The 27,443-nt window shown below is 45.9% G+C and overlaps 1 protein-coding gene across 2 annotated transcripts in view; it reads right to left on the minus strand.

Annotated features, from left to right (window-relative positions):
• Positions 1-24,980, minus strand: part of LOC144138594 (diacylglycerol lipase-beta-like) — a 90,481-nt gene extending 65,501 nt beyond the window's left edge. For both annotated transcript variants that reach the window (XM_077670961.1, XM_077670959.1), the window contains exon 1: positions 24,606-24,980. The gene's annotated coding sequence lies outside the window, so the exon portion shown is untranslated. The remainder of the gene's footprint in view (positions 1-24,605) is intronic.
• Positions 24,981-27,443: the final 2,463 nt, after the last annotated feature.

Raw genomic sequence — 27,443 nt, forward strand, 5'->3', positions numbered from 1 at the left:
GTTAATGAGATTTAATTAATTTATTGCAATTAATTTTCTTACTCGAGAAGTACTGTCCTAAAGTGTCAATGAGGCACTTTTAGTTACCCACGAGAGGCATCTAACTGCGGCATTTTCAGTAATGAACTAATTCCGTACTCATTTATTCTGACTGAAACCCCGCGAAATATGAAAAATATCACGTGACGGCGCTCCCACCTGCTTCATAAACCAGCGCCCACAAATAGGCTGATTGAAAGCAACTGCTTTGCCTGCCACACGTCTGAAGAGACAGCGCATCACCTTGATAATGACATGCAAGGAAGGAGCAGCAGCAGCAAGTTTCGGGGGGTGCGTGTAGGAGACAAGGCACAAACTCGGTCGCGATTTCTTGTTTCTTTCTAGTCTTTTCTTTATTTTATTCTGGCTAACTCAGAGGCCGCCTGTACGAAAGCACTGCTATATGATGCGGGCGGGAGCGCCGTTAGCATATATATATATATATATATATATATATATATATATATATATATATATATATATATATATATATATATATATATATATATATATATATATATATATATATATATATATATATATATATATATATATATATATATATATATATATATATATATATATATATATAAACCACGTGTGTGCGTTCAGTGAAAGAAGGTAAGCACTCTTATCCTCCTCCCCGAAACCACACGGAAAGATGGTGCTAAAAGTAATGAGAAAAAGGGCGTAGACCGGGCACGGAAAAATAAATAAATAAATAAATAAATAAATAAATAAATAAATAAATAAATAAATAAATAAATAAATAAAACGTTTACTGAAATAAATAGACATTCGGGACCTCTTTCTGTATTCCTTACCAATTTATGTACTGTATTATTTGCAACGTTCCTAATAAACTTCAACTTCAACTTCAACTTTATGTAACACATGCGTCTGTGTTTCAGAGTCGCACGTCGGCGTGAGACAATCCCTTCCAGTCTAAATTTTCACAACAGCTCCGAAGAGCTTCAACAGATGTTTAAAGAACCCACTCGAGCCAACTTACTCTTGATATTGTTTGCCCTACTCACCTTCAAATCATTACAGGGAACGATCTTGACGAGATAAGTGACCACAAATTAGTACAATTTAATTTTTACTTTGCCTCAACTTTTCGGTGGAATAAATACAACACAAATCCATTTACGACTATTCAAAAGCAAGCCTGTCAGACGATTCGCTGGTAAAAGATGAAGACACTTTCAGGTCTGGACGGGTAGAAGAAAACTGGATTTCATTTAAGGAAGCCTCGTTGCATGTCAGGGGCCACTTTGTGCCGAAATTGCGTATCTGTCCTTCAATTCAGAGTCTTTGGTTTATACGTCATGTAAAACGAGCTATTGGCAAAAAGAAGAGAGCTTTCAAAGTTGCTCAGCGTTCGAATGAGCCTGGTTCCTGGCATAAGTATAAGCAAGCGTCACGCAACTGCAACAGCGCGAATAAAAAAGCAATAACTTGCTTTTCTAACTAAACATTATCTGGCTTGCTCAGGGACAACCCGAGGCAATTCTGGAACACCATCAATCCAAAGAAACGTAACGGGAGCGAAAACTCCGCATCAACAAGCAGACTTCTTTCCCTTCGCTGAGATGCATAACACAACATTCTCCTCTGGTTTCCAGTGCCCCATTGCAACACCTACCACGACCAGACTGGCAACGTTACCTGCGGAAATTCAAGGCAGAGAGTCGCAAGAGGCTTCAAGATACCAGGGTGTACTGGGCCTGCTCAAGACGCTCACACGCTGGGGGGGAGGTGGTAGCTAATAAGATTTACGCTGACACGGCCCTAACCCCTCATGTACTACATAAATGGACCCACGGAGCCAGCTTGCACATCCAACGCTGCCCGTATTGCGACGCGAAGTGCATCCCTAACCTGTATCATTTGATATGGCACTGTGCACACTTCAAGACCGGACGCGAGCCACTATTGGACCTCGGTTCTCTACCCGCCGGTGAAGAAGCGCATCTGCAACGCGTCCGAGAGGATGCAAGTTAGTGAATACGCACTAACCAGTGGTCTCCAGAAGTTGGTGTAATAATCTGGACCGATACCTGTCAAAAATCGTCGCACCTATCTCTTCACGAAATTCGCGAACTATGTGTTTACGGACTTCAAAATGCCATCCACCATTTTAAGTGATTGAACCTTTAACGGTGTTTTGTTTTCGATTATTTCCTCCTTTCCTTCGTGTCCCTCTCCTTCCCCAACAGGGCATTCATGCCCCCTCCGATAATAAAGGCATACCTTCTCCTCTGTCTTCACCACTGAAAGCTCTGCACCGCCTCTGTATGTTGCCTCTCATCCCGAGTGCTCCGTAATGTCCGATATTTTGATAACCTTGGAGGGTGTTTCAAGAGCCATACAACGTTTACCTAAAAGATGTAGTCCCGGTCCTAATCAAATATCATCTAAATTATTAAAGCTAACGTTCATACAGTCTTCCTCTTTTCTTTGCAAGTTGTTCCAGCAATCCCTCGACGAAAATGCCTTGCCTAACGACTGGAAGTTAGCTTTCGTTGTTCCAACTTATGAGGTGGGTGTCCATACCGACTTTTCTAATTACAGCCCAATATCTATGACTTGTATACCCTGCGAAATCTTGGAACATAATTTTTACATTAACATTATGCAACATCTGTCTTCCAACAATCTACCTTTTTCAAATCAGTACGGTTTTCAACGTGGAAAATCCTCCGAATCTCAGCTCGAATTTATAACGGACATCCACACCAGCATACATTCAGGCAAGCAAACTGAAGCAGTATTAGTGAACTTTTAAGTCTTTTGATTTAGTTCCTCATCAGCGCTTAATATCCAAATTACACAGCTTCTACTTCAACAACACCACGACAATATGGATAAAGAAATTGTTAATGCATAGATCTGAATCCCTCACAATGAATAATACCGTCTCGTCACCTGTTTCAGTAACATCCGGGGTGCCGCAAGGTTTTGTGTTGGGTCCGCTATTAATTGTGATGTACATCAATGACATCACTGACTTCATTTCATCTCATATCTGTTGCTAGGCTGACGGTTGTGTTCTGTACAGCGAAATTAACGGCATCAGTGATTCTCTACTATACTCGGTGACAACTTAAGAACGGCACCGGAAGTTGCCGCTGTGCCCTATCACCGTAGCCGGATGTTTCTCCGCGCGGCGCAAGTAGGGCGTTACAGGGAATATTTTGAACATGGCGGGAGCCGTTCCCGTGATTTTTTGGACTTAATATGCTTATAAACGACTCCAGTGACGACAAACAAACTGCGTGAGACAAGGCAGACGATATCACGAATTCATAGCAAACCCCTTTCAAAACGCGCGCGCACTGACGTCACGGGCCCGGCGCTTTGGCGGAGTGATACACTACATGATGTGGTGCCGTTCTTGAGTTGTAACCGAGTATACTACAAAACGACTTAAACGCCCTATTATCCTGGTGCGCCAAGTGGCTAATGCGTATAAACATTGAAAAGACTGAAGTCATGGCATTCACAAATGTACTACTCTCCTCTCGCCTTTGATTATTCTATTTATGACTCCAACATTGCGCGTACAACCCATTGCAAATACCTCGCGGTAATTCTCACCCCCAATCTTACGCCCAAATTGACTACATTACAAACAAAAAAAAGCAAGCAAGACCCTAGGACTTCTACGTAAATCACTTTACATGACTACACCGGAAACCAAACAGACTGCATACACCTCGTTTGTAAGACCACAACTTGAATACGCGGCTATCATCCGGAACCCTCATCAAACGTATCTTAGGCAATCCCACGAAGCAGTCCGAAATCGCGCTACCCGCTTCATTTTCCGTAAATATACGCTCGCGAGAGCACAACCCAACTCCGAAATAGCCTAAACTGAGAAACCTTGCAACAACGTCGCCAAAACTTCCTACTTCAGATTTTTTTTTTTAATTTACCATAGCGCATCCTCGTTCCGTAATTTACACATCCAAGCGGCACCGCACATCTCCCGCCTTACCGATCACCCGTTAAAAGTATTCATCCCATTTGCGCGCACTAACATGTGCAACTACTCGCCACTCTTATTAGCGATAAAACTATAGAACGATCTGCCTTGTCACATTGCCACAATCAGTAACTACGACGCATTCTGCAGAGCCCTGTCAGATTTGTAAACACTTTCCGCGACTACCACCGTAATGTTTGTCTCTTCCATTTAAGGTCACCTATATGCTTTTTCTCTTCAATGTTGCATTGTTTTGTTTATAATCTGCAGAGCCCTGTCAGATTTGTAAACACTTTCCGCGACCACCACCGTAATGTTTGTTTAAGGTCACCTATATGCTTTTTCTCTTCAATGTTGCATTGTTTTGTTTATAAAACGTTACTTTCGTTGATGTGCTTTACGTGCATCTGTACATTCGCTGAGAATATTTTGTACCACTTTTGCAGTGCATTACAGTATGTTTTTTTTTACTTTTATTTTGTTTTAAATTGTCTCCCCCCCCCCTTTATGTACTACCCCTTTCCGGGGCCCCTAAGGGTACTCTCAATAGAAAAAAGTATCCGCCCAGGTGAATGCGCAGGTGCCGGTAGATACCACGAATTTAAGATAAAGAAACAACTTCCGGCACTAAAAACGCACGGCAAATTTCTCGTTGGCAAATTAGTTGCTTAGCAGTGTGGCAATCAGTGTGCAACGTTCAGCGTGTGACGGAGCACTTTGAAACAAAGGGAGAGCGAGTGAATCAGCTAGCCTACTCGCAAGGCAACTCCTGTCTCGGCGTATAATGACCGCGTTTATTCTCGCGTGCGCTGTGTCGCTCCGTCCTCTCTATGCGTGAACACGCAGTAGAGGCGCAAGGGCGCTTCGGCGCTAGCCACGTGGTACGGAGACAGATGACACAAAAGGCATGAGGATTCGAGGAATTTTTATCCTTGACGAAAGTTGTGCACCATGCAATTAAAACCCGTTGTTTACACCGCGAAGGGGCGTCAACTGCTTACGAAGGGCAGAATTACTTGAAAGGGCTGCAGCTGTGTATAGATGAAGACAATGTTGAGTCGCAGAAAAAAAAATACCTACTTGCATGCTCACTGCGCATGCGCGTGACGTCATCGCGCCCCGCGTCATGAGCGTGACCTGGGAATTACGCGGACGCCATTTAAACGCCGTGAGGAGAATCGTCAACACTTCCGTCGAGATAGTTTCGTCGGCAGGAGTACACAGATCCTCTGGGAGAGCGACAAAAGCGCTTAACCCGTAATTGTATAAACCACGTATCTGAAAGCACCGCACGCAATGTGCGCATTCTGAATGGGGAGGTATCTGGGCTTTGTCCCAAGGCACGACTCGCGGTTGTTTGTGCGCGTCTGCCTTTGTGTGCACGACGTAGTTTGTTGTTGTCCCTCTAGCAGACCTCCTGTTAGCGCTTTCCTCCCCCCCCCCATTTTCCCCCCATGTTACGTCGTCCCCAGGCGACTCAATGACGCTAACGCGCCGTATGTGTTCAGGCTGCTAAAACGCAAAAAGCTCAAGTGCCCCATTACGCGAAAAACCGTCGTCGTTGTATAGTTGTTTGCCAGATCAAGAAAATGGCCACCGCTGTAAATATCTAATAAAAAAAACTCCCACCTCCCCTCGCGGGAACCCCTGTGTAAGATGCGACGCAGAGGCGGAGCGGCGAAGGGACTGCGTTTTATAGCGCGCATAACGTTGAGGGGACTGCGTAAGCCTGTCCCAGTCAATGACGACGTTGGCGTACTTGTAAAGCGGCGTGGACTCTAGGTGTTTGAGCCAAGCGTGGATGTTGCTTCGCCGGAGGACGACACACCGGTTATATGCGCAGCGCGCCCGAAGGAGAGGAAACCGCGGAAGAGAGAGTACTGCACATGCGCCGGCCCCAGCGCGTCTGCCGCGGCTATGACGCAACGTGCCGCGGCTATGACGCAACACAATCCAACACAATCCACTTTAATCCAATCCAAATCCCAATCCAAGCCAAGCCAAGCCAATCCAATCCAACCCAATGCCCCTCGCGAGAGAGTGTTCGCTATCGGAGAGGAGAGGGGGTGAGCGGCGGAGAGCGCAGCTGGCGCGGCGAGGAGAATGGGGGAGGGGCGGACAACGCCGCCGCCGCCGACGATGACGACGCCGGAGGGACAAGGCGAGTGAACCATATGCTCTGCATCTAAAAATTAGCAGTGGCTTAGCTCGGCTATGCCAGAATATACGTAGCGTGAGCTAAGGTTCAGCAATCCAATCCAATACAATCCAGTCCAGTGCAGTCCGATCCAGTCCAGTCCAGTCCAGTAACTGCTCCTCGCGCATGCGCAGCACGGCTCTCCAAGAGCCGCGCGAAACAGCTGTCAAGCGGCGCCGGCGCAGCCTCAGACTTTGCTACTGCGCAACGGAGGCGCGCAGCTGCATGCACGCGCCGGCGCCAGTGCGTCTGCCGCGGCTATGACGTCACTCCTCTGGAATGCGCACACCGGCGAATGAGCAGACCCCATTCTCTACACACCCGTATACACTCCAGTTGCATTGGATTTCCAATCCAATCCAATCCAATCCAATCCAATGCAATGCAATGTAATGCAGAGCAATGTTCCTCGCTCTTGCGCGGCACGACCCTTCAGGGTCCACGCGGAACTGCTCAACCTCGGCCAGTGTGTTACAAAACCAATGTGCGATCCGATGGGGTTTGAACTTGGGTCTCTGCAGGCGCGCAGCACAATGTGTACAGTAATACTGAGTTGTGAACACGAGGTGGAGGCATGTTCCGTGAGGGAAAGTGTGTGTTTGTATACGGCCTGAAGGGGTCGCTCTTCTTCCTACGTAAGATAAGGGTGCGGCAGGCGGTAACGGTGTAAGATTTTGTGGTAGTGCGTTGGTGCAGGTTGCAGAGCCTGGTCCGGGTCCGGGTCTTCAGCGAATGCTCGGAGTAAGAATGCGCCGGCAGAGGCGCGAGTCACATCATTACCCTCCAGGGACTCGTGTTCATGCGTTCTAGACGATGTGAATATCTGGGAGATAGTAAATTGCCTCAAATGCGGAGTGCGGGTTTGCTTTAAAAAGCTAGAAAAGATGAAAGTGTATTGGTGCTTACTTTTCAATATTTGGGAGTGTTGGCACGAGGTCGCGGGTTCGATTCCCGGCCGCGGCGGCCGCTTTTCTGATGAAGGCGAAAAGCAAAAACGCCCGTGTGTACGAGATTTCGGCGCACGTTAAAGATCCCCAGGTGGTCAAAACTAATCCGGAGCCCTCCACTACGGCGCGCCTCATTGCCTGCGTTGCATCGGCGCGTTAAACCCTACAATCAATCAATTTGGGAGTGTTGGCTTAGTGCACCCCAGCCCGTACTTATTCTGCGCCAGATTTCTCTCTCGAGGTTGGGGTCATTACTGACAACTTGTCGGAGGCAGTTATATTCTTGCACTTGTTCTAGCATTTCGTTACATATGCTGAACAGGGCGCTTTCGGCATGTTTATTCGTCTCTCTTTTTAGCCCCATGGCCACACTTTCTGATGTAGTTCCTCACGCGTTTTTTGCAGGTATTCCGCAGTCTGACTCAGCAAGACTATGTCGTCAAAAGAAGCATGTGCAATACAACCAATGCGTACTGCCGGTGATGACATATGGAGCTAAAACTTGGCGCCTTACTAAACAAGTGGAAAGCAAATTTACATCGGTTCAACAGGCCCTGAAACGAATGATGATCGAGGGAACGCTTAAGCGGGATTCACACGACGGAGAAACCCTCTCTTTTTGGCCCACGGGACCCGCTCACGTGACCGGTTTTAGGCTCCGCCCCTCGGTGGGGATAGCCCGCGGTGGCTCCGCGAAAGAAAATGCCTCCGCATGTTTTCGCTCGACGGCGGTGGCCCTCGGCGGGGAATGGAACCTGTTCCTCGGCGGTGTCGTCTGCTAGTCACTCCGCGTAGCTCCGCGCGTGTGGATGCGCCGCCAGGCCGGATAACCCGGTCACGTGCTGTTGACGTCACATATCCGTCCGCCTCCGTGAGAGGGTTTCTCCCTCGTGTGAATCCCGCTATAGGGACAGGAAACGAACTTCCTGGATCAGGGAACAAGCTAGAGTTGACGATATCATAGTTCAAGTAAAGAAAAAGCAACGGGCTTGGGCTGGCCATGTAGTGAGAGGAAATGAGAACCGGCGGAGCACCAGGGTACCGAGCGGATACCGAGCGGCGGCTCTAGAAGAAGGGGCAGGCCGATAACGCTATGGAGGAATTAAATACGGAGGCTAGGGGGCAAAAAAAAGGGACTCGAGCAGCTCAGGGCAGGAGCGGTTGGAAGTCAATGGGAGGGGCTTTCGTCCTACAGTGGGCCTGAATAGGCTGTTGTTGATGATGATGTATTGATGCAGATGTTTGTAAAAGTAGTTGTAAAGCTAGCCCAAATGAAGCCATTTATTCCCTAAAACGTACTGCATGATTGCTTGCTTCCAAAAACCAACGGTGAACATTAAACATTTTCCTAAGCATACTATGTTAAAAGTGCCCCCAGTTGCAGTTTGAGAGAGACGTTTCCTCTTCGTTATGAACACAGATGTTCCCTGGGCGAGTCGTGAAAATAACATAAAGTGCTGTACGTATCATACAAATACGCTTCATCTGAAGCATACGCAATTAACACCCTCTCACGGCGGCTGGGTCAACATATTCTTTGCACTTTGTGAGCAACCTCCGGGTAAATATTCTCTGATTATATATATTTTTAGGCAGGCCGAGACCACCAGCCCGTAAGGCATCATTAAGAAAAGGCGGGAACGGGGGGCTTGCAGGGGCTCCGGGGAAGCCGAAAGACGTCTATGACGCATACACGGCTCGACGTCTCTGATTGGCTCTTTCAATGTTGCAACAAGCACCAGGCGACCCGACCGTCCGCTGCTCGCAAACGAGCCACAAGAATGGAGGAAATGTTGCAAACGACATAATCGTCGTAATTTCCGCCTGTTTCGCGGCTCACCTGCAAATTCCCGGAAAACACGTTAAGCGGGAAATGTGAGCAAGGTATCAGTGCTTCAAAAACAAACACGCTTCTGGGGATTTTTTCTCTTTATAGGTAATAAACAAAGGAAACATGCTGTTGGAAAATGTGATCTGGTTGAGAAGACGAAGACGTCGAAGCCACCTCACAGGCAGCGAGGCTCGTGGCACCATCTTCTTCCTCTACCGAATTACCCCCTCGAGAGAGAGAGAGAGAGAGAGAGATAAACTCTTTATTAAAGAGGAAAGTGCAGAGAGATTTGCCGACATCAGTTCGCCGGCATGCTGCTCTGCGGGGAAAGGAGGAGAGGGAAAAAGGTAGTAGGTGTAGTGAAGAAAAGGAGAGTAGTAGTAGTGAAAAAGAAAATAAGATCCTTCTTCAGGGTATTGAGTTCAAAGGCTCTTGAGATGGAGGAACGACTGCAATTTCGTGGACACACCAATGTCCTGGAGGAATTCGAATAGCGCGGGCAAGATTTTGCGCTGAGCGGAGGGAGAGGGCCATGGTCCAAGTACCAATCTTAATGTCAATAGTCCAGGGTGGAGGCAATCAATTTTATGTCGTAAACGGCACCTTGAGTCGGCATAGGCAGAGCATTCCAGTAATATGTGTTCAACAGTTTCAAGTGAACTACAATTGTCGCAATATGGGCTTGGTGTCTGGCCGATCCGATGTAGATAGGAATTTGTTAGTGCTGCATTAAGACGAAGTCTATGCAGCAACGGCTCCACGTGGCGGGGTAGACGCTCTGGCAGCCGCATTCTGACATATGGGTCTATGGAATATAAAAAGCCGTAATGATGCTGCTGCAAGGACCATAAACGGTTCCTTTCTGACAGAGCTAGTGCCTTCGTCATTGTGGCGGCATCATGCTTCGTGAAGAAAATCTTCTTTCTTTTTCTCATTTGTAGGCCCCTGCGGGCAGCCTCGTCCGCTTTCTCATTTCCCATGATGCCGCTGTGGCCTGGGAGCCATTGGAAGGTAACGCGATGTCCAGCGACGTATGCCAGATGATGCAAATACATTACGTCGCGCTGGACATGTTCGTGAAAGCTGAAACAGCTAGCGCGTTGTAAGCTTTGAAGTGCTGCTCTCGAATCAGAGAAAACGGTCCAACATGTCGGCGGCTGGCGTAGAATATATCGAAGTGCTTCTTTAATCCCGTAGAGCTCCGCCGACGCAGGCGAAGTCGGTCGCTCAAGCCGATATGAAAATGCTTTTTCACTTGATGGAATGAAAATCGAAGGTCGCATTAAACCGCTGTCCTCTAACATACGTCTGCTTCCTGGTCTTCAACACATGCTTTAAGAGCTAGCGATGCATTTTATATTCATCAATATTGCATTGAAACGCACGTGTTGGAATTACACGGACGCCATATGCAGAAAAAATGTCCCACAACGTGCGTAATGACGCAGGTGGTGATGAGAACGCTTGTAGTACCATGTGCGGGGTGCGTATAGGCGTTTCTTCTGGTTCCATGTAAGTTCCAGTTAAACGGGGTGATCCACATATTTTTATCTGGATCTAAACGAAGAATAACTGGAACGAGAGATATAAGTGGATCTTATCTGGAACTGTCCATTTGTTTTCTTTAGGTTTGTGGTTATTATGTGGAACCGAATAAATGAGGGGATGCGCTCTCGGCCGTTCCAGTTACTGTTCCACTTATGTCCCAGTAAAAATTTTGGACAGTGCTTTTGTATATTTTTTGCTCGTGTCTTGTTCCACATAACTTGTGCGCTGCAGTGAAGTATGCACTGAATCCTGCATTAACTGGAACAATGAACCACATATATATTTGACGCGCTTTGGCGCACAAGCGCACGCACAAGCACTTGCACGCACACGCCCACAGACATAGATACAGACACGAACGCACACCCGCGCACCCACACATACACACACACATGCATGCAGTCACACACGCACACACGCACGCACCACAAAACATTTAATAAACTTCGTCGATATCTATGGAACTGTCTTAGAGCAGTTTACTCATTAAGACGGCTAAGACGTATTTTTAGTGACGTCATTTGACAGAAAAAAATATGTCCACTGCTATAACAACACCGTACAAAGCATGAAAGGTGCGAGAAAAGGGTATCTTAGCGAAAATAGAAATTCCACGAACCCCTTTCAGGTTGTCTGCGGCGCTCAGACCGCTTTAGTGAATATCGTCTTTTGCTAATTGCAGACGTGCAGTACGTCTGAAATCACCAATGACTTGAATTTGAGAAGGACCAGATGTCCTCAGGTTCTTCTTCTGCGTTTGGGACAGAGCCGTGGTAGTGCTGAAGAATTCATTGGGCTTTTGCGGATACCTCATAAAGAAATATATATAGTTGTTGAGACTATTGCATGTTCTGCATTTGGTTCACAAAGCGTCGCAGAAACATTGTTTCTTGCTCAATGCTCATCCATCAGCTCGCTGTGTTGTAGTACGTGCACAATTTTAAGTGCTTTACAGGAACGTATAAATGGCTACAATCTGCTGTAAAATAGGTACTTAGTTCACGTTATTTATGCCCTGATGCGGTATATCCATAGTGTTAACCGACTGTGCCGCATTTTACACTGCACGCAGCATGTCACGCATGTAGTTATATATGCTTGGATGTTCGTTAGCATTTTTCGTTTCGTGCATGCTATTAAGGGTGACTCACTTGATCCAATTCATATGGGACTCACTAATTCATGACGCAAATTCATGAGACTTACTAATTCGAAAGCACCATGTACCGATACAAGAACTTCTACAAATTCACAGAAATGACACTAACGACCCGGTTTGCTTCTTCTAGAAATACAGTAGACCCTCGATAAGACGAACTTGGTTAAAACGAACGCTGATTAAGAACCACAACATTTTTCTCTTGTAACGTCCACAATGCAATACACCTCCGCTTAATATGAATTTCGGATAATACGAATACATTTTTACGGTCCCTTCGGGTTCGTCTTAACGGGACTCTGCTGTATATCATTTCTTTGCAGAGATAAAAAAAACAAGAAACGCATTTTGGTTTATCCAGTCTTCACTGGAAGGCGCTAGCGGTCTACCATGCGAGAGTTTTATTTCTTTGTTTCAGTAGAGAAGCGACATATATCTAAAATAAGCAAACTAGGCCGTTGTGAATGTCGGTATGTATTTGTAAAACTATTCGTATCGGTGCACGATGGTTTTTAAGTCCGTTGGTCATGACGTAGTAAGTCCGATAGGAATGCTAACAGGTGAGTCCCTTTTAATTTCCACAAGCAAAAACAAAAGCCTCTTTGCAGGGAGCGGCCTGACTGGGTGAACGGAACTAAACTTGGACAACTAAATATACCACCTGATACCTGCATTATTTTGTATGTATTAATGCTGAAATGACATTGTAATTCCTAATTATGCTGTGCAGTAACGGCAAAAATGCGCAGAGTTAACTTGCTGTTGTTGTGTCTTGTCATAGTAATTGAAGTTCATTGAATGACCCGCCTTCTCCAGCTGCTTCCCCAGTTGCTGTTTTCCTGTAGTATTGGTGTTCAGGAGGGAAAAGGGCTGGGAAACGGGCCGATGTATTATTACTTGCTAATTAGCTGTAAGTAGCTTTATATAACGTGGGTATCTAAGAGCGTCGCAGTATATTTTATTGACTACGGAAAGGCTTGTTGTCTGGCGCTCTTTGCCCTCGTCGGCCTTGCGCCATTAAACACCAACTATCATCATCATCAAAGGCTTGTTGTCAAGAAAAGCAGTAAATGAAGCCACGCCCTTTTGCGTTCATTGTAAACAGTAACGCAGAAATTGTCATCCAAAGTTAAGCTCGGATATCGCACGCACTCACGGCCCTCCGCGAGAAACAACTTTAGCCAGTACTAACGCGCTAACGCGGCTATTATCTGAGCTTTGTTTCGGCCTCAGCGGGCGTAAACGTCCGCTTAGACGCATATGCCTGTTTTCCGAATCAAATATAAGCCATCATGTGTGCCGAGTTTGTATGAGCTCTTATGCGGGCGCATCGCCAAAGCCTCCGCGAGAACGAAAGTTTGCCGAAGCCATGAGGAAAAGACCGCCACTCCAGTAGCGCATTCCATGCGCATGCGTCAGCAGCAGCACGGCAGAGCTGTTTTTGCGTTGATTCACGGTACAGTGGGGCTGCAACGGGTACGACGACGACGGATGAAAATTGGGACTGCGTCAACACTTTAAACGACAGCAGCGCTCCCATCTTCCAGGATTCCCTCCGCTAATTTTACGGTCTCCCGCATGCAGCGCCACCAGTGGCATTCCCAAGCGGGTTTCTCAATTGCTCGCGCGATGTGCCTGATATTTACTAAAGAAATTCTCGGTCACGCTGGCGAGAACCGTTAGCTTAGCGCCGTTAGAACTTAGCAGTTTGATTGGGTTGATTGCGGCGTGCAACTGCGAATTTTAAATGCGAACGCATTTATTAGTCGGGGGTTGTCTTGCGTCCATCGAGCGGCGTTCGCCTGCATTCCTCCAGCGCGAGCGCACGTGAGCGCGCGCCTCGTAGTTCTGCCTTCGTCGTCGTCGTCGTCGTAAATGCGAATGCATTTCTTAATCGGGGGTTGTCGTGCTCCGTCGGCGTGCGCCCGCAGGTGTTATCTCTCCGCGCTCAATGCCGAACGCATGCGCTTGAAGCGAGCTGTACTAGTTTGCTCGAAGCGGCAAGGACGGCGAGTGCTGCGGTGTTAGTCTCGTGTCTAACGTGTATGGGAACTTGATATCGCACGCCGTTGCCACGTCTCCCGTTTCGAGACACGTCTCCGTACAAGGACTTGTACACCCTTGCCTACACCGGAGACGGAGTCTTTGTGGTGACCGTGTACCTCGCGCCCAACCTCGCTCGAGACGCCGTTGCCGCGCAGCTGGACGCGGCTATGGAAAGTGTGCGCGTGCGCTCCAAACCCTCTGACCCCATAGTCTTGGTTGGCGACTTCAACGTTGACGTGCGCAAGAAGAGTGGCGAGTGGCTGGTCGAGTACATGCAGACCAGGCACTCTATGCATTGTCTCTCTGCCGGTTTCGACACGTGCCCCACTACCATTCGCGGGAGTTGCATTGATCTGGTGTTTACGCGAAACTGTGACGTGCGTATGCTTCTCAAAGACCCTTTGACCGTGCACTTTAGCGATCACAAGGCAGTGATTGTGGCCGTCAGGTACAACGATAACACAAACAGGTGCTGATGAATAAATGATTACGTTCACACTCTCGTCATTAATTACGCCATTACTCGCAACACACTCATCGGTGCACCCAATGCATTCGCATTTCTGCACGATTCCCTTCGGGGAGGTGCGGGGGAATTTTTTTTTTTTCATATCCCCGGGCTGTATTTCCTGTTCGACGAAGTGGAGTTTTGCCAGGAGGCGCAAAAAAGGTCAGTGCTGCTTATTTATGTGCTGGTAACGGTTGTTGTTCAGTGACATCCTTGTTAACTGCGTCCAATAAACATACCGCTTCTCTGCCCGTTGTTCGTGTTTCGTCCATGCTTGTTTTCGCGGCGTGTAATATTTTGTGTTGGAGGAACGTTTGCAGCCGTAATTTACCAAAACTTCCGTGTTCGTGGGTCAGAGTCGGCTAGACATTTCTGGCTGCGTACGTTAGCTATTGCTATAAGGAAGTTGCTGGTTTGCGCGTTTCATGATTGGATGTTCCCTTACTGTGTGGCTTTGCTTAGTTGTATATTGACGGTTGCTGTGTATCTCTGCGGTAGCGAATCTTCTCGGGTTAGTCGCTCGCGATAATCGCGCGTGCACACGTGTACAACTTCCAAGCAAGTTTGTCGGAGCGTCCGTCCTTAGATTTATTGGTATTATGAAAACTTGCGTGGTAATTGCGGCGTTGTGTTAGTCTGCTGAGTAGAATGCATTTACTGTGCTTACCAGACCGGGAGTCTTCGACCTTGCCCGTTGCGCGCAAGGTAGACGCTATTTCGAGTTGTGTTGATGTGCTTTCAAGGCGTCATCTTACGTTTATCTGTTCCATCTTTCATGTTTATGTTCCATGTTTCTTCCAATTCCTTTGACCAATTGAGATGATCTATTTTACATTGCCTGAAGTGTACAGAAATGGAAGGGACAGTTGTTGTCTTAGCAGTACCGCAGTAACAAACGTTTCTTTTGTAGAGGGGAAGAAATGTGGAAACACGCAGCGGGTATATAGAAAGTGTTCTGCCGTTTCTATGCTGTTAATGTCAGTGGTAACTTGAGACTTCAGGATAAATATCCAATATCCATAATTAGTGGTTGCTACTTCACGAACCGCGTTGGAAATAAGCCACTCTTGCATTTTTATGCCGTCAATGTCGGTGGTAACCCGAGAGTTGAAATAATTTCCGACAACGCTCAGGTGATAAGTTCTTGCATCAATATATGTGCACCCAACATTAACCCATTTCTGTGATTCCTTGAACTTAGAAAATATACTGCGAAAGCAGATTGCTACATTCTGTATTCGATCTGTATAACCTGTCCAGATGCAGACTATGGCTGACTGTGGAGACATTTGTCTCTACACTGGTAGTTTGCGACAATTGTTTTCCTTTGTCTGAAGAACAGAAATTAAAACGAATTATTTCCATTCCTTACATATACCTCTGAAATCATGGCTGTGGCATTCACTGTGGCTGAAGACATCTTCTGCACGCCGAGGCGTCGTCGTGACAAGTGTGGCAGATTATGAATCCATTGTGGAAGTCAAAGCCACGAAAGAGTGCCTCTTGAGTGTTGCGTATCATACAGACGTTCACCACTCCGCATGGAGCAATGACAGATGAGCCTAGAAATGTTCAAATATTTTTATATTTAAAATTGTTTCGCCTGAAAACGTTACCAGGGCTTGTGCTGCAAAAGAAATTTTAGCACAACTAATCAAGCATTGTACGAGATCTTGTAGTACTCCCTTCTTAGAGGGAAGCGTAAATTTATGCTTCGATATTTTTATACTGTTTTTATTTTCTAGGAAATAGGGTGGACCGGGACTTAAAACAATGGAACAAGGAATGCATACTGCCATTTTCCTGGTTCTTGAAGGCGTGTGTTCACCGTTCTTGAAGGTGTGTGTTCACAAAAACGAAACACATGAAAGCCGTTGTACGGGATGAAATCATTGCATTCTACAAGTAAGTACGCACTCCCAGTTCTGGAACTTTGATGGTCCCTTTTTAGGTAGTTGCAATATACGTAATGGCTTCGAAACACCATTTCAGTGACAACTTGACCTGTAGGTGAAAACGACAGTAAGAGCTTTTGGGGACACGTTGGCAAAACTTTCCTGGAAATGCACTCAGAGGAGGCCCTGCCAGGAACGCCTGCATCTTAATTTAAGTTGGGTAAGTTGGTATTTTATTTTTGTGGGACTCAATTTATGGTAGTGTTTATTGAAGTTGGCATTTTATTTTTGCGGGACTGAATTTGTGGGTTTTCTTTGTAGCAAAATCTTACTGTTAAAAATAAATCGTGAACTCCAATATTGGGAAATACAGTCGAACCCGGATATATCGAACTCCAAAGGGATCTCGAAATAGTTCTATATATGAAAAATTCGATATAAAAATAATGGCCTCTGAGACCTCACCTGTTGCGGAAGACCACTTACCGATTGGGGCATTCAAGAATGACCACTAATTCCGCACTAACAACGCAACAGGATGCTTTATTTGCGTGAAAAGAAATCGCTGATCTTGGCCTGCTTCTTCGTCCTGTACGTGGAATTAGTGACGCTGGTCTCAATCTTCTCCAAGCTATCGAGGTGTGACAGCCCAGTTCCTCCCATGTCGCCGCAACTATGTAGAATCAAGCTGAACGCAGCCGCCAGTTTAGCACGATCGTGTAGCCGCATCCTCGTCCGGACGATCTTCGCCACTCGAGCTATCAGCCTGGGTTCCTGCAACCGCAGCTACGATATCCTCGTCACCGACGCTCGCAACAGCCTAAACATTGCTGTCAGCGTCCACGAAGTCGCCGGCAGACAGTCCGGTTGGAACAGCAGCCTGGAAAATGGACGACAGCTCGCGAAAGGTGTCGTCCATGCCCTATTCGTCATCGTCGCCGTCTCCGCAAGCTTCCGAAAGTTCGGCCGTCACGAAGCCTGCCTTCCTGAAGCAGTTGGCCACGCTCTGCTTGACGGTGTTTCAGGCACCCGTCATCATGTGTACGGCCCCCAGCTGGTCAACTTTAAGCTCGGTGCCCACGCGGAGGTTCATCAAAAGCCTATCGAGGAGTCGCCTCCTGTACCCAACCTTGAATGACTTAGTCGAGCGGTCGAGCGGCTGCAGCCTGGCTGTTGTGTTCGGAGGCAGAAACTTGAGCTCGATGTTGTCGAGCTCGCAGGTGGTTTGGTTGGCCGAGCAGTTATCCATGAGAAGGCAAGGGTGACGCTCCGACGCCCCGGCTTCTGTCCCTGTCTGGTTTCGGCGAAGGCACTAAGCGACCGCGGAAATCGGGGGTGCAGCGACCGCCGAAGAGCACCTTCCAGCTCGTGCGGTGTTCGATATACCCAATGTCGGGAAAAATACCGTTCGAAATAAACGTACGAATTCCTATACTTTTACACAGAATTTTCAAGGGGGTAATTCATGAGTTCGATATAGACAATAATTCGATATACCCGTGTTCGATATATCCGTGTTCGACTGTACCTTCACATTCAGCATGTTTCGGATGCTGCAACATGTGGACAAAAAAACTTATTTTGCATTCAAGTTTTGCAAACATTTTGCTTTCACATTGAGAGTTGCTGCTGTGATAATACGGCGCCACGGCCACGCCCAGTGCGGTTGCTTTCCAGAATTAGAGAACGGCTATTGACAGTCTGTGCTAATATTTTTGTACATTGTTAGCAGCATTTCCAGAAAAGAAACCAAGAAATCGCTGATATTTCAATCAATTACTGCTAAAAGGGGTATCCTAAGCAACTTACTCATTTAAAGCCATCGTCTAACAAAATTTTCTTGTTCCTTCCTTAAAGGTACATGACGTGGTCCAGTTATTCTCGAGGTCCAGTTATTTTGAGAGAAGACAATGTCAGCGTAAATATTGTCTGCAAGAAACACGTCATGGATTTTCCGCCTCCGTTGTCACATCAAGATGTGGTCATCCTCGCCGTATATTTCATCTTAATCTCCTGAAACTTAGGCGACTTTGGAGAGTTCTCTGGACTTTTGCAGAGAGTTCTTGGCCATTTAACAGTGGCCTGGTGTCATTTAAGTTCAAAGCTCTGTCGAAAGACTTGATGTGGTCACTCTACTTGGAGTTTTAAATTAGACGTTGAAGCCTATTCGGAAAGATATGTCGTGGTTCAAATGATTGGTAGATGCAAGCGGCATGTCAATTGCAAAAGTGAAGTCGTGCTTTCCTTTGCAATTTTTCATTATTGGCACAAAGCGCAGGCTGCCTTTGCAGCTACTCTGTTACTCTGTTAATGTAGTTAATGGCACTGCACTGTAACGTTTTTATTATTCAAGTGCAGCTCAAAAATTTTTTCCATTACAGTACTGCTGTTGATGGATGCAAACGTAGTAATTATTTACACAGACGGTTTGGGGCTTTATTAATCAATTTTTGTACTGTACCTTAGCTGACACCTAAGCCCTAGAAGAATGCGAAAAATACATATTTGGCTTGAAAAAGTTGTTTACTTTGGACTATGTAGCATTTCTTACTTGTTAGAGGCAGTGCTTTGGTCACAAGCAAACTGACGTCTTGATAGTAGGGTTTGTGTAGCACGCAACTGTGAATTTTACCTCAGATAAATGTTCCGGCTGGAAAAATGCTTCCAAGTTCGCTTGGTAAAATTGGTCACCTTTCAACGCTACCTGGCTTGGTTTCAACGCTACCTGGCTTGGTTATTTGGGATGTCTGAATTGTTCTTGAGGGAATTAATAACGTTTTTAGAGTTAGGCTGCTTGTTAAATTTTAAAATACGTAACATGCTCCGAGCTATCTGGTTTGTAAAATTTTGTTTCACACTGGGTGCTATGAGCTTTTTTTTATAAGTTATTTTAAATAGCTACAAATTGTAGGGGAAGCAACGCGACTTCAGTGAAAGGCTTTTTCAGGGCGCGTATATAGTCGGTTTTGGCTACAGTTAGCTTGATATTGATATATGGTGTATGTTTTAGTTTTGCAATAGTGCCACATGCTTCCGGTAAGTTTTTCTGTGCAAATGTTATATTGTTAGTATTGGCTCCGGTGTTCTTTTCCTACACTCTTGCAGGTCTTGTGATAATCCAACCGTGTATGGCTTGTATTTTTGGCTTTTCCTTACAATTTAATAGCAAACTGCATATTTCGGAACCGGGATGCGTAAACATGGTATGGCAAGCGCTGTGGGTACTTCCGCATTTGCGGTACCTGATTTCATGTGATAAAACAGCATATTTTATGCTCACTGTTGTGTAATGCTTTTTGAGTTAGTGCGAGGGTAGATGTACAAGTTTGTTTGTGACGCGGTTGCGGTTAAAGCCATCTTTATGACCCATGTTTTTTTAGCAAAAAAGAATGGTAAATATTAGCGATTGATTGATTGATTGATAAATCTTTATTTGCGAGCCTGAGGCGCAGATGTTAGGAAAATGCCACTTAGATCGTTTTGGCCACTTGATATCATTTTGGTATTTGATCCTGTACGCTGGTCATTTTCTGCCCAAGTGGAAACAGATATGCCTCCGTATCTCCAATGTACGCAATAATACGAGCGAATAAAATTTGCTTAGTGTTTTGAAAAGCATTGTATGAATGCTAATAGTGGTTTGGTATGTATTTTAATGCGAGTCTTGTTTCTTTTACATGCAGCCAAAACCCAGAACAGGATGCGGCGGGTGAAGCCAAAGTCTCTGTGTGCCGCTCCAGGTATCTCAGACCAGCTTTTATATAGAACTGTGCTCCGATAGGCAACTGTTGGGAACTGTCAGGGACCACACTGCTGCGGCGGTTTCTGTTTTCGAATTGTTGGTATCACTGTGGGCCATATGTCAAGGCTGCGTTAGAATGGTGCTTGCGGTTTCCTTCTGATACCAATGCATCCGCCAGCCTGGCAAATGACCTCAGTTTATACCAACAGAAAAGCAGATATATTGGAAAAGTGGAGTCCCATAGACAGCTTCTCAACTTCTATCGGAACACCGTTTTATATAAACAACTGGTCTGAAGGTACCTGGAGCGGCGCACCGGATAAATCCATAATCATTTTACGTGGATCAGTGTTCCAGTAACTTACACTACCCGTTTATTTGGAACAGTGATCCGTATACTTTTATTTGGAACGCCGATCCAGATAATTTAGCTGCAAAAATATGTGGTGCACTGTTCCACTTACATTTTCAGGGTATGTGGAACACGGTTCTAATTATATAAGTGGAACTTTTTTGCAAAAAAGTTCCAGTTACTAAGTGGATCTTATGTGGATCCAGATTAAGAGTGTAGAAAGCACAGCCAAGCGACGCATGGCGCCATCTAGGAGCATGTTTGAAGCTATGTCCACGTGCATGTGGCCCTCAATTTAATCGCTCAGAACCGCTTGGTCTCGTAGTGTAGTAGTTCCGCTATTGCGAAGCGGACATCCTAACCCGGGTTCAAGTCCCGCTACCGCTTGTTTTCTTCTCTTTTTTTATTTTCAAGGGTTTGTCTTGAATATTAACATTTGTTATCACGCATATAATCTATTTATGACATCTTTATGCATTATAAATAGGATTTCGGGTATTTCCCTTGCCTTTTGGTCAGTTTCAGCTACTGCTGCTTACGTTTTTGCGGGGTTTCCCCTTTTAGGTCGGTTTCGGCTACTTCTGTTGAATATTTTTCTACACCGTGGTTTTCAACCATTGCAGGTTCGTTTTGGCTGTTATTTATTTCAGTTCTGGTGGTTTTGTATGCTTTAGGTACGTTTATGTGTGATATAATCCCCATAAGCAAGCTCAGGTGACAGCTGGCTGTACTGACTAGGAAACGCATATACGCCTCCGGCGTATTGGCAGCGAGACGAAGAGCCGGTTGGCTACGTTTGAGTAGGGAGCGACAGTTCAATCCACTACAACACAGTAGAACAGCCATTGGTAAACTGGAAAACCGCATGGTATAACCCACATGCCGTGATGGAACAGGGCTATCCGTCCTTTTTTTATGCGTGTTGTTGTGCGGTCACTCGTAACCTAAACTTAAAGGAGCACTGACACCAATTTTCGGCGTTAATATTATTGCACAGCTCGCTTCTTTCACTCAACAGAATACCCTGGCTGAAATATGAGCGGCCTGCGACGCGAAGAACATAGTTCAATTGGATCTCATTTATCGCGCCGACGGAGCAGCGCGCGGAGCGGCACTCAGCAAATGGACATCGCCGTGACATCACTCCAGGAGAGGAAAAAGAAGTGACGCGACAGCGCTCGTCAAAAACTCGTGACGTCACTTCATGCGCGCGGCCCCACGAGCGGCGAGCGGGCGCAACACCCTCTCAAGCGGGCGCCGGTGACGTCCGCACAAAGCGGTGAGGTCAGGCAGGGAGTCTGTTATATGCGCCGTTCGGGTTGAAAGCGCGGGAATTTGAAACAAACGATTTTCAGGCCGTTCAATGTAATTAACTATCGCGCGCTGAAGTATTTGAAGTGCTGTTTCAGGTTGGCTAGACCATTAAGCATCGATAAAAGCAATAAAAGTGTAACACAAAATTTTCGTGTCAGTGCTCCTTTAATGACAAGAAAGCAGCTGCAACGCAGTATCGTGAACTTACACTACTAACGGGACATCAGCGGGAAGCAATTTTTCTGGTTCCGTCCGTCTCTAGCGCCATTTATCTCACGAAACTTTGTACCTGCGAAATACCCCGAAACTACGGTTTCGGTTTAATTTAGCGAATTATTTATCTCAGGAGGACAACTTCGTTTACTTATTCTTCCACAAGGAACGATCAGTTTGTTCCACGACTCGCCCAAAAGTTGGGCAGTATACTCCGAAGTTCTGCTACATTTGTTTAATATATTTGATCTTTTCAATCTACGCTTTTATATAAAAACAACAAAATAATAATAAATACTTGTAGATAGATGCTTTTTAAATTCAATTTACAACGTACCTTATTTAGCGAAACTGAAACATAAGAAGCGTGCCGACCCCGACAGGTTAGTATAGACCGACTTTTTACTAAGAAATTTTAGTAACGGAGCTTTTTACGGACATGCCCTAGAACTAAGGACATTCGACGGAAATTTTTGATGGAAGCAGGCCCAAATTTTCGGCAAGACACGCATTACCATCGGTGGCTCCATGGTCCTGCCTACCGTTCCTTGCTGGACTATGTCCGGGAGGCCAACCTAGTTCCCTGGATATAGATCGGACCCGCTTGGTGTCTGCTAAGCCTTGAGGCTATTAAATAAACGAAAAACAACAACAGTCTGTCCTGGTATCGTGTCGCTCTCCTAGCAAGTCTTCCTAGCAATGCATTGTTGTTTAGAGGTGAAGGCAGCTTTAAAAACGCGTGAGCTTGGTTTTTGTAAGCTGGCTTTGCCACACTGCCTGTCGCGCAGTGAAGCATGGTCATCTACGGAGGAGGGAGTGTTATTAGAGAAAACGGCGCTAATTATTGCGTCATCGAAAGAATCCCGAAACAAATTTTATGACAATCAGCCGCCAAGACGACTCTACCAGTACGCCGAGTTTCATTTACTTGTCGTAATCACTTAGTGTACAGTGAAGTTCTACACGTTAGAGAATACAAACGTCAATCAATCACGACCATCTACGTGGGGAGTATGGTTACAAAAAACGGCTGTAGGTGTTGTTTTGCCGGAACCACCCGGAAACAAATTACATGACAATCAGCCGCTAAGACGACTCTAACATTACGCTCAAGAAAGACGGCGAAGCTAAGTGTAACCACGGTAAAGACAACCCACAGTTCCACTGGTTAAGCCGATTTCACACGAGGTGACGCTGGGATTATTTTTTTTGTGGTAGGTGTTCTTAAACGTTTCGCCAATGACCCGTTCCGACCCTACGGGTCTCCGTCCAACCACATCGGCTTCATTGCACAGGAGTTCCACAACAAAGCATTGTGTTTCTTCATTTTACCACTTCTGTTTCGTTGTGACGTCACCATGCCGTAAAATACTCTCGGAATTCTTGCATGCCATCAGTGTACGGAAAAACCCTTTACCCCGCCCATCACTCTCCTGCTTCTGCTTCTGGCTTCAGGGCGGCCTGTCCGTTACCAAATGCGGTGCTGGTTTCCCGCAGAGAAATAAAACGCTGTCGTTGCTTCCTGCAGGCTACGGCTCATTTAACGACAGCGAGGCTGTCGGCCTGTCAGCCAGAGTTATCGCTAAAACGTAATAAACTCGCTTTTTTTTTTCCCCGCTTACTTCGTGGCACAAACAGCCGTATGAGAGGATATACACCGTACTCTATTGACGGCGCTTGGAGGGGTTCGCCCGACAAAGCGGCGCATGCCGCCCGCTGCGAGGCCACTATTGTGCGCAGAGCAGGGACTCATTGACGGAGAATAGGGCGCGGGAACGGATGACAGTTGTGGGCCGGAATCCCAGAACAAAAACAGAAATCATAACAGAATAAGCATTTGATTCGTTCGCGAGAGGAACCGGGAAGGTTACAAAAACGGGGTCACTGTAACTCGGCGCGTGCGGCTAATGAGTGAAGGAATGTATGAAGCATTGATAGCGCATTGTTGTCCTGGCCGTATCACTCGCGCTAATGAAGTGACTTTCAGGGTGGAAGATGGCGGGACTCCCCGCGGTGGTTTCTCAGTGGCTTAGGCGTTGTCGAACGTTGGATCCTCTGCCGTGTTGGCTGCACGATTTAGGCGAGAGGGGGAAAAAAGTGTCTTGTGTGCGGGATTTCGGCGGGCAAGCCCGTGGTATAATTTATAAATCCGGAGCTTTCGTGGGCACGGCGAGCTTCGCAGGACTTCTGCTGCTGCGGAGCTTTAAAACAACAATAACTATAACTTGGCATTTAATGTGTATCTGTTCAGCGCAAAAGAAAGGGGTGTTGTTGTTGTCTTTTCACCTACTATTTTCCTTGAGTGCTTTTAGTATTATTGTTTCTTAGCCTTTTATGAATTCTCGAAACTCTAAAATAACGATTGACATGAAATTCGTTATGAACACAAGCAAAAATAAAAAGGAAAGGATAAGAAATGCGCCACGCTTAGGTACCTTCCGCTGTGATATTACTGTATTTTAAAGTTATGTTCTGTATGCTATAAGTCCGTTAACCGAACCCTCGGTGTTACCTCGATCAAATTATTAGAAAATCTGTTCGTATTCGCATCTAACTTTCCTTCATGACTGAATCCATATAAATGTTAAATTTCAAATTTAGCTTTATAGAATACTTTTTCTACGGGGGATATAACTATCCCTTTTGTTGATTAAAACCCCTCGCGCTTGCTACGTTAATAAACTACAGCACGAAGCGCAAATTAGTTTATTTACTGGTTTTTACTGCTCACCCTTTATGGTTTTGAACACCTTACGAAGGACTTCAACATGAAGCCACACATCCAAAAAAAAAAAAAAAAAACGTGGGCGATACACTCACCACAGGAACTAGTGTCGTCGACTTGAAGAAGACAATGTCTGCCTGGTGCTGAAAATGAGTCGTGGCCTGGGAGCGATGCCTTTTACGCACACTGTGGCTTTGACCAGCATAACCCACCGTCAAAGTACACGCATCAGTCGCATCGCGCACCGTAGAGCTGAACCACGTCCCGCCACTCACACCGGCTGTTATAGAACACGCGCACACGGGCGGATAAAAAGCAAGGGAGGTGGAACAAAGGCACACCGGAGTTGGCACAACACCGCAGTACTAGACACTGAAACGAAATATGAAGGACTACACTTTGCCACGGGGATTTCCAAACCGTGAGTCGTTCCTCGTCGTCCACCCAGCCGCCGTGTTTCCGCTCTAGGAGCAGACGACAGAAAGCGGCTTATAATAGCAGAGGGCATTCGCATCCCCTCTCTCTCGTTGGTTCTCGCTGATCTCACTCTCGCCCAATGGGAAAGCTTTCTTTGACGCGCGTTTTGATCTTCTCTCTCTCTGAATTCGTTGTTCTCGGTTGGCGGCGGGCTCACCTTGCTGCCGACGACGTATGATGCGGTCATCTGGGCGAGGACACCAGGCAGCGTTTGTTTGATATTGAATTAGCAATGTGTTAAATTATGGCAAATGCAGGGTCCATTGCGTCGGCGCAGGAGGAAATGAAACGTTATGTTAAACACAAAGATAAGGAATAGGGAATGAGTATACTGTCTGGGTTGGATGACTGTGGCAAATAAAGAGAAGAATGAATTAAGCGTTTCTCAAAACATATCGAAAAACAAACATGACGCAAGCGTTTTTTTTTTATACGCTCTTATAATTCGCGCCAAGAAAAAAAAGCTATGAGGGAGGTAGAAATCACCGGTACGAAAAAAAAAAAAAGAAAACCTGAGATTGTTTCTTACCAAAAAAATTAAAACTTTACCAGTGAATTGTTTCTTAGAATAGATATGTGAAATGACTGACATTTTGGGGAAATAGCACGGTTTGCGAGTTTTCTATAACCTGTGACGTCCACCTCACCTCTAGGCAATGTGCTCAGGAATTTTTATACGAAAGTGATTAGAGCACACGTTAGTATGTTAAGGTAAACCAAGTCCGGCAAAACGGTAGAGCAGGTAGAGGCCGGGCCGCGACTCCCAGTAGCGAAGGTAGCGGTCGTTTTTCTGATGGTGGCGAAAAAAAGAGAAAAAAAGAAAAAAAGAAACATGGGAATGTCTCGGAGCGTGCTAAAGATTTGCGTTCTTAAGTTATTTGCAGCCCTCAACTACACCACGCTTCGTAGCCTATCACTGACTTACGCAGCGAGAACGGGAAGGGGATCTGTTGCCTCTGGTTATCGTCAATTAACTACAGCCTATAAATATTTTTCTATGGCAAGATATGCGCCAAGCTTAAGCGGCTTCGATATCTACTTTCATTACTCTACCAACCAGTTTGCAATAGTCCTAAAAAATACAAAACAAGGAACTAAATAAAAAATCCCGGGCCATCTCCACTAACGTGAAACCTGGTGAGGGGCGACGCATGCAGTGTATAAGTGTATCCTTGGCGCCTTGGCGTTTTTGCCAACGGAGATGAAACCGTTGGGGGTAAAGGTAATACAGCTTTGCTTTAAAAGTCTCGTGTATTTGATAGCGCGAGGCGTAAACGAGTGTCCCAGTGTTTTTTTTTAGTGCGCGTTACGAAGCGTTCTAGCGCGAAGCATAAACGAGTGTCCCGGTTTTTTAGTACGCGTTACGTCCTATCCCGAGGCGTGAACGAGTTTCCAAGTGTTTTAGTACCGTGACTACAGGAGGCGATGATAACGACGACGACAATGACAGAAGACGCCAACAGCCCCAGCCCTTAAGGAGCTTTGCCCCTGAAAATTAAGAACTCCGCAATATATAAATAAACGAAATTGATTGATTGATTGATTGATTGATTGATTGATTGATTGATTGATTGATTGATTGATTGATTGATTGATTGATTGATTGATTGATTGATTGATTGATTGATTGATTGATTGATTGATTGATTGATTGATTGATTGATTGATTGATTGATTGTAGGGTTTAACGCGCCGACGCAACGCAGGCGATGAGGCGCGTCGTAGTGGAAGGCTCCGGATTAATTTTGACCACCTGGGGATCTTTAACGTGCGCCGAAATATCGTACACACGGGCGTTTTTACTTTTCGCCTTCATCATAAAAGCGGCCCCCGTGGCCTGGAATCAAACCCGCGACCTCGTGAATAAACAAAATGAAGAAAAGAACCATGGTCATGCTCTACCCGGCCGTCCGATCTTTTTCTGCATTTTTTTTTTTGCTGTTTTCTTTCTTTCAATTCCCTCACTCCCAACACCACCCCCAGCGAAATCTAGGGTACGCTAGTGACCACAGCTTCAAAGCGCAAGATAAAAAAAACGTCTGAAAAAACAATTGCGCTTAATGGTTCACCCACATTGCCCTTGCTGTGGCACGTAATGTGCGGTGTTAGTGAACAACTGGACAAACAATTCTCCTTCGTCTTGTGTCTCTCACTTAATCGCTTAAAATATGCATCCTGTTCCAAGCTTACAAGTTGCCCAACTTTCCGCATGGGCAATTGCCTGCCCTGAGGTTTTTCCGCGGCTTTCGTGATAAGCGGCAAAAAGAGCAATAAATGACACAAAGGCTGTTTTCTCGGAACAGCAAAAATAAGGATGAAGAGGAGAGGGAAAAAAAAGATGCCGACCACGGGGTTAATCTTCTTGCAAATTAATTCGCAAGCAACCGTCACAGGTGCGTCTTAGCCCACGTTACGGCGATGTACTGCTTGCTTTTTCTGTTATGGTGCGTGGCGCA

The sequence above is a fragment of the Haemaphysalis longicornis genome, unplaced genomic scaffold (assembly GCF_048455015.1).
Source record: "Haemaphysalis longicornis isolate Haplotype H1 unplaced genomic scaffold, Haemaphysalis longicornis Haplotype H1 scaffold_5, whole genome shotgun sequence".
NCBI classification, from domain to species: domain Eukaryota; kingdom Metazoa; phylum Arthropoda; class Arachnida; order Ixodida; family Ixodidae; genus Haemaphysalis; species Haemaphysalis longicornis.